The sequence below is a fragment of the Poeciliopsis prolifica genome, unplaced genomic scaffold (genome assembly GCF_027474105.1).
Source record: "Poeciliopsis prolifica strain line A6 unplaced genomic scaffold, Auburn_PproV2 SCAFFOLD012, whole genome shotgun sequence".
NCBI lineage: Eukaryota > Metazoa > Chordata > Actinopteri > Cyprinodontiformes > Poeciliidae > Poeciliopsis > Poeciliopsis prolifica.
Window position 1 is genome coordinate 12,695,451 of NW_026562387.1, and position 6,202 is coordinate 12,701,652.

General features: G+C 38.3%; 1 protein-coding gene across 4 annotated transcripts in view; it reads right to left on the reverse strand.

Annotated features, from left to right (window-relative positions):
• Positions 1-5,889, reverse strand: part of dlgap1b (discs, large (Drosophila) homolog-associated protein 1b) — a 92,468-nt gene extending 86,579 nt beyond the window's left edge. For all 4 annotated transcript variants that reach the window (XM_055037668.1, XM_055037667.1, XM_055037669.1 and 1 more), the window contains exon 1: positions 5,730-5,889. The gene's annotated coding sequence lies outside the window, so the exon portion shown is untranslated. The remainder of the gene's footprint in view (positions 1-5,729) is intronic.
• Between the last annotated feature and the right edge of the window lie 313 nt (positions 5,890-6,202).

Sequence of the window (6,202 nt, forward strand, 5' to 3'; positions counted from 1 at the left end):
CATGGAGGAACACTGACATAGAAGTTCCTTTGCTGCTCCAGAAAGCTAATCCATAGCTCTGGGAAACACCAAAACTGTCAATATAACCACGTGATTGAAAGTTCCCCAACTGATGATTGAGCTAATCTTTCAGCAGGCTGCATCTAATTTGTGTTTTCAGACCAATAAGCAATGACCTACCATCATCAGAAAGCTTGGTTGTTTTTTATGCACGATTATAATTGTTGCCAAATTATGTCAAACTGAAATATAATAACATGGAGGTCACCAAGATATTTGGAAGAGAAATTTCCCTACTCAGTGCCTGGGAAAAGTGGACATGTCGTACTAATTTGTTATTGTGCACATGAAATCTGTACTTTGTGGAGGTTAAATAGGCTGACATGACTGGATCATCACATCCCGGTGACTGCAGTAAAATTACTACTCCTACTAAAATAATTAGACAATGTACCTTGGGACAATGACACATTAAAAACACTCTTACAATTTCAGGTTAACGGCAGACGCTATTACACTGTCAAGATAAATGTGACAGAAAACTCCTCAAGTGTCCCTGTTTTACTAATTAAAAATATACAAAGTAAACAGATTTAAATAATTATTTTTGATTAAAAAATCCTAACTATTTTCTAAACTCCAAAATTCAAACTGTTCACAGTGTGTACACATCGATACAATGCTACCATTTATTACTAATAAGATCCAAATCATCCCCATTACTAACTTTCTGTATGAAGGTTTTTCCACGCCATTATTCCTATGACTTTAAAGCCCAGACTCACCACTTGTTTGAATATAATTGGATTTTACACTTCCAAAAAAATAAGACTTCTTCAATTTCTAAATAGTAGGCCTCAAAGTTGAAGAAAACTCACATGACTCACTGGTCCAAACGTCTATTCAGTTCAATGTGTCAGCTGACAATCTTATGTTCCGAACATCATACAAATTGTTTTCTTCAGAATCAAAATGTCATAAAATGTGATATAAAATATAAAATGAATTGTGATTTTGGTGAATAAGCCCTACTTCGCAATAATATGTTCTTTAAATGAGCACCAACAATTATATCTTAAAGTCACAAGCACCAAATACAGAATGTTTTTTTTTCTTTCCTGAATAAAGTATTTTTCATGTTAAATGCCCAGCTCATTTTACATTGTTGTGAACAAATACAACACAAGGTTGTTTTGGACCTAATGGTTGTTCACTATTCATTTAAATGCTTGTTAATTTTTCTTTTTCTTTTTTATCTATACTCTTGATTTGGAACTGAATTGTACATACAAAGTTAAATACTCTTTCAAGTACAAATATGGCATTTGAAATATTGTCTTTACAAAATCACATGTAATTTGATGTGATAGTACACTAATGAAAATCAGTAATTGCTGCAGCTCTAATAAGTACATGATATGCTCAGCCAGTGCTGTAAATCTACTGTATGCTTTCTGCTGGGGGAGCAACAATGACTGAGCTTATTAGATTCTAGAGAATCCAATACAGAAGCAGAAGTCTATATAAAATCAATCTTGAGCCACAGTGACCATAAAGAGACTTCTCACAGACACATTACTATCTGCATCTATTCTGCAGACAACCATACACTCCACGACACTTCATTAAAATCATCAACACACCATTATATATGGGAGGCCTTTACCCCAGAGGAGCCATTTGTATATCCACATTTGGCCATATATCTGCTCACCTTGACATAATAAAAAAAACTAAATCAGAATCTGCCACCATCATTGCAATTCCTCATACAGGCATGACGCATTGCATTCTTTACATTCAGAATTATAACAAGGTTAGAATGTGTACACTCCATCACACAAGTTAAGTAACAGTTGCTTAGCATTCTACAGCAGACTCTGCACTGAAAGGCATCTGCATCCGTATGGGGACGTTGATAAAGGCAACTCTCGCCCAGTCTCTGCATCCGTATAGGGACGTTGATAAAGGCAGCTCTCCCCCAGTCTCCGGCTTAAGGCCTCCCTGGTGGATTATGTTGCCCAACAATGGCACTGGCCTTTCACAGTTGGAGCATGCTCCAGTTGCTGGAAGGCATACAAACACGTCCTCATTTCCTTCTCCCTACTTCTCCCACCAGAATTAATAGTGTCCCCTGACAAAAAGCATCTCTCGAATACATTTTTATACTACCAAAGCAAGTCCTATTTTTTAAGTCCTATTTTTTGCAATAAAGAAAGAAGAAAATAAACCGTTTTCGTTTGTTTGCTTTTTTCTTAAAGCATAGTATGCTCATGACTGATGTCCCAATTGTTTTGAGCTTATTAGATTCCAGAGAATCTAATAAGGGAATCCTTATTTTTATGATTCTTGTAAAACGTAAAAAAAAATAGTCTTATTCTTTATATTCTTTATGCTTAAGCTGACAAAAATTGGAGACAGACAAAAGCCTTGAAAGAACAATGGAGTAGTAACCTTGTGTGCAAATATACAAACTACAAACAGAGAGGAAGAAAGACCAGGGCAGTATTATGCGTTTTCCAGACACATTCACATTTTACAGCAGAATCAAACAAGTTTTTTTTACTTCAGCCATTATAAAACTGCTACATTCATATATCAAATATGACCTAAACGATATTTTATGGACTAATTTAACACCTTGAAATTTGTCATCTGTCTCTTTAAAAAGCTTGCCGTTTCTGAAATTCTGCCTACAGGAAGTCATCACAACAGCACTCATCAATTAACCCTTTAACATTTTTACCAATATAGCACTGAGAAGTAAAGTTAGGAAACTATATTAAATTGCTAGTAGTTCTTTTACTACAACTCAAATGGCACAAAAGTGCTCAAGACACTATACATGCTAAAATTACAGAATTTGTATGGGAGTGCTTCGAGAGGACCCTTAAAAGTGTAAGTATGTGAGATTGAAGTCTTGAAAATGGAACATCGCCTGTTCTCCAACGCAGAGGGACAACAGGGGGAGCGAGACATAGTTGGACTTGACAGGGCCCGGTTCTCCAACAGTGCGGCGTAATTAAAATTTGGCGAAGGAAAAAAAAAAAAACACACATGCAGGATTTACAGCACGTCGGAGAACACAATAACGCCTGACTCATCATTGCTGTCATCCACAAGCGTCATTACAACACGGCCGAGACTTTTGGCCTTCTTTAATAAAACCTGCAGGGGGGCACAAGTTATGAGTAACAGGTCTGTCATCATTACGCTTTGCAGAATCTTCTTGTGTGATAACCCCTGGGGTGTTAGAAAGCAATCATTGTGCCAATGCTCCTCAACCCTCTGGTCCTTGAAAACGCAATGGCCATTTGTTACATTTATATCTAGATATACAATTTCATTTTAATTTCAGCGTTCTGATGCTTCAAAGTCAATCTCAAGTAGTACAACAACAAAGCCATTCTGTAATGACGCATTTCATCTGGACAGCATTATCTGCATAATCAAGCGAGACGTGCTGGGGTATGTAAGAAGTGTGAAAAAGATGTTGAATTATTAAACAGTTCTTATCTCACTTGAAAGCATTCCCAATATTCCACTGGCATCACCTACAAAGGATTAACTACGTATCTTGTAGCAGAGAAGATGACTTAGTGCAGGTCAGAAAATACATATATGCATGCAATGGTATAATGTGATTAAATTTGGGGCGCTAATGATTTATTTAAACTTTTTCCAGGGTGGCATGTTAGCAAAATATATATAAACACATATATATAATAAAAAGATAACCTCCTGACACCCTACCCCCTAGGGACAAGGGTGTGATGGATGGATGGATGGATGGATGGATGGATGGATGGATGGATGGATGGATGGATGGATGGATGGATGGATGGATGGATGGATGGATGGATGGATGGATGGATGGATGGATGGATGGATGGATGGATGGATGGATGGATGGATGGATGACCTCTGCACTATTAAAAGTGCAGAGGTTAATTACTCTGCACTTTTATCCATCCATAAAAGTGCAGAGGTCAATCACACATAGGTGAGTTATTGTTATTTAATGCATTTTAATTTTTGTTGTTGCTGAAATGTGCGATACTAATAAACAAATAAATAAACAAATGAACCTGATGATATTATATGTAACTCAGGAGCAGAAAAAAATTCTTGGCTCACTGACCAAAAAAAAAACAACAAAAAACAAAAAGGTACCAGTCATAACATATTTGCAAAGAGATAGATTGATTTAATTTATTAGCAAAACTGAAGAGAAAAATATACACTGTGATGCATGAGCTCCTAGAGTTCAGCACAGAAACTAACATTACTTGACAGGCAAAAAACACAAGACTTCTGTTTCACAGTACAATGAAACCCCTACAGTCAAGGAAGAAGCAGACAGTCTCTGCTGTGTGAGGGAGACTGCTATGGCCTTGTGAATAATAAGGAAAGCGTGCATGTTTGGTCTTTTCACAAGTTTCACAGGCAGCAGTGGAAGATCAACAGATTGTTGGATTGGACTGCTGCATACTTTAGATAAGAGAGGAGAAAAATGTCCACCTTAAGCCTTTTGGTAGAAAAGTAAAACTAATGATAACACAAGGAGAGAATTAAAAAAAAGTTATTCAGTTCAACTGCAGCATTAAGTGTTTTCCCTGTTATTCAGGCCTTGCATTTTAATTAGTTGATTAATTATGGCTTCAGTATTTTATTCCTGATCTTAGGATTTCAGTCTACCTCTCCAGAAATAAGAGGTTTCATTGCATTCGCCTCAGCTCAAACACTATTGCCTAATTACTGGGCATATCCTTAGAATAATTTTCATTTTCAACCTGCAAACAACTATCACCCAAGACAAACCAGTCAACCGTTTAGATCAGACAAGTGATCCATTCGAATTGCAGCTGGATTCAGTCTGGAGAGTAATTTGGAGATGCAACATTGTTCTTTTATACTGACTGAATTGCACTGGCAATGCCACTCCAGGCAGTGTTTTAATGACTGTAATCACACAGTCAGTGTGGAGAAGTGCGAGTAGGAAAGACTCAGAGAAACTGAACTATCTTTGAAGACAGTTGGGTACCAAACAGACTGAACAAGTTTGACATGGATCCATGAATGATCCATGTAGTCCCTTTTACTAAGGATGAGGGTTTAAAGGCTTGAGAGTGTTCCTCAAAAATGAACATATGCTGTGGAATGACTGGAGGCTTTGGTCAATTTAACATCCCACAGTCCTTAATGTGCGGTGAGATGATCCTGAATAAAGCTGCGACCTCATCCCACAAGTGATAACAGCGTTAATGGATGGTAAAGAGAAAAGGTAGAAGTACGATCGCTGCATTAAAAAAAACAGAAATTCTGCAGCTTGTCCTCATATTTAAATGCCAAATACGCAATAGCAGACGCAGGTCTGCCGTCAAAGCGCACGGATGGGGATGATTGGATATTCCACAACTGCCTTGTTATCACTGATTGAGAAAGTAGGGACAGCTGTCAACGCGCCAATTAAAATAAAGCAGTCTACCAAGTTTGTCGGGCACGTTAACCTTATTTCTAAAATTTACCAGAATCAAGACAAAGTTGTACATCTCCGTGCACAAAAATCAGGCAACACGACAGGACATTGCGGTCTGAGTCCCACCAGTCCAAAAGTGCATATGTCATAAAGTACATGATCACTTCACTTGATGACAAAAATATTCTCTCTGCAGAATGAATGAAGCGTGTTGGCGGGAGGGCGCAACATGCAAACATTTGCTGCCTACCTTGTCTGAGCGGAGTCCGACCGGGAGCCCCTGAAAGAGTAATCCTGTGATTTCCGCTCGAATCTCCTTGTTTCCTTGAAAATGATCTGAAGTCAGGACTGATTACGGCACGTCACTTGCACGGCAAGGTCCCGCAGAGCGTAGTATCTTCCTGAACCGCTCTGTCTGTGGGCTGCAGAGGCATCACTGAACGTATGAACCAGCGCTGCACACGAAGGGAGAGAAGGAAAAGCCGGAGTAGAGTCTGTTCAGTGTGGATTCTCCTGCCTCCAGTGCGCACTGTGCCACTGGAGGCAGTGGCACAGTGCTCACTATTTAAAATGATTTAAATAGTGAAATATCACTCAAAATGTTCATTCTGGAGTACTAAAGAGTTCTAGATTTTTATGCATCTTTGAGCTCCAGCGCTACACCTGAAAAGCCTATTTATAGCAAAAGAACAGTGTGATATGTTGATTGGTTTTATGTTTTTG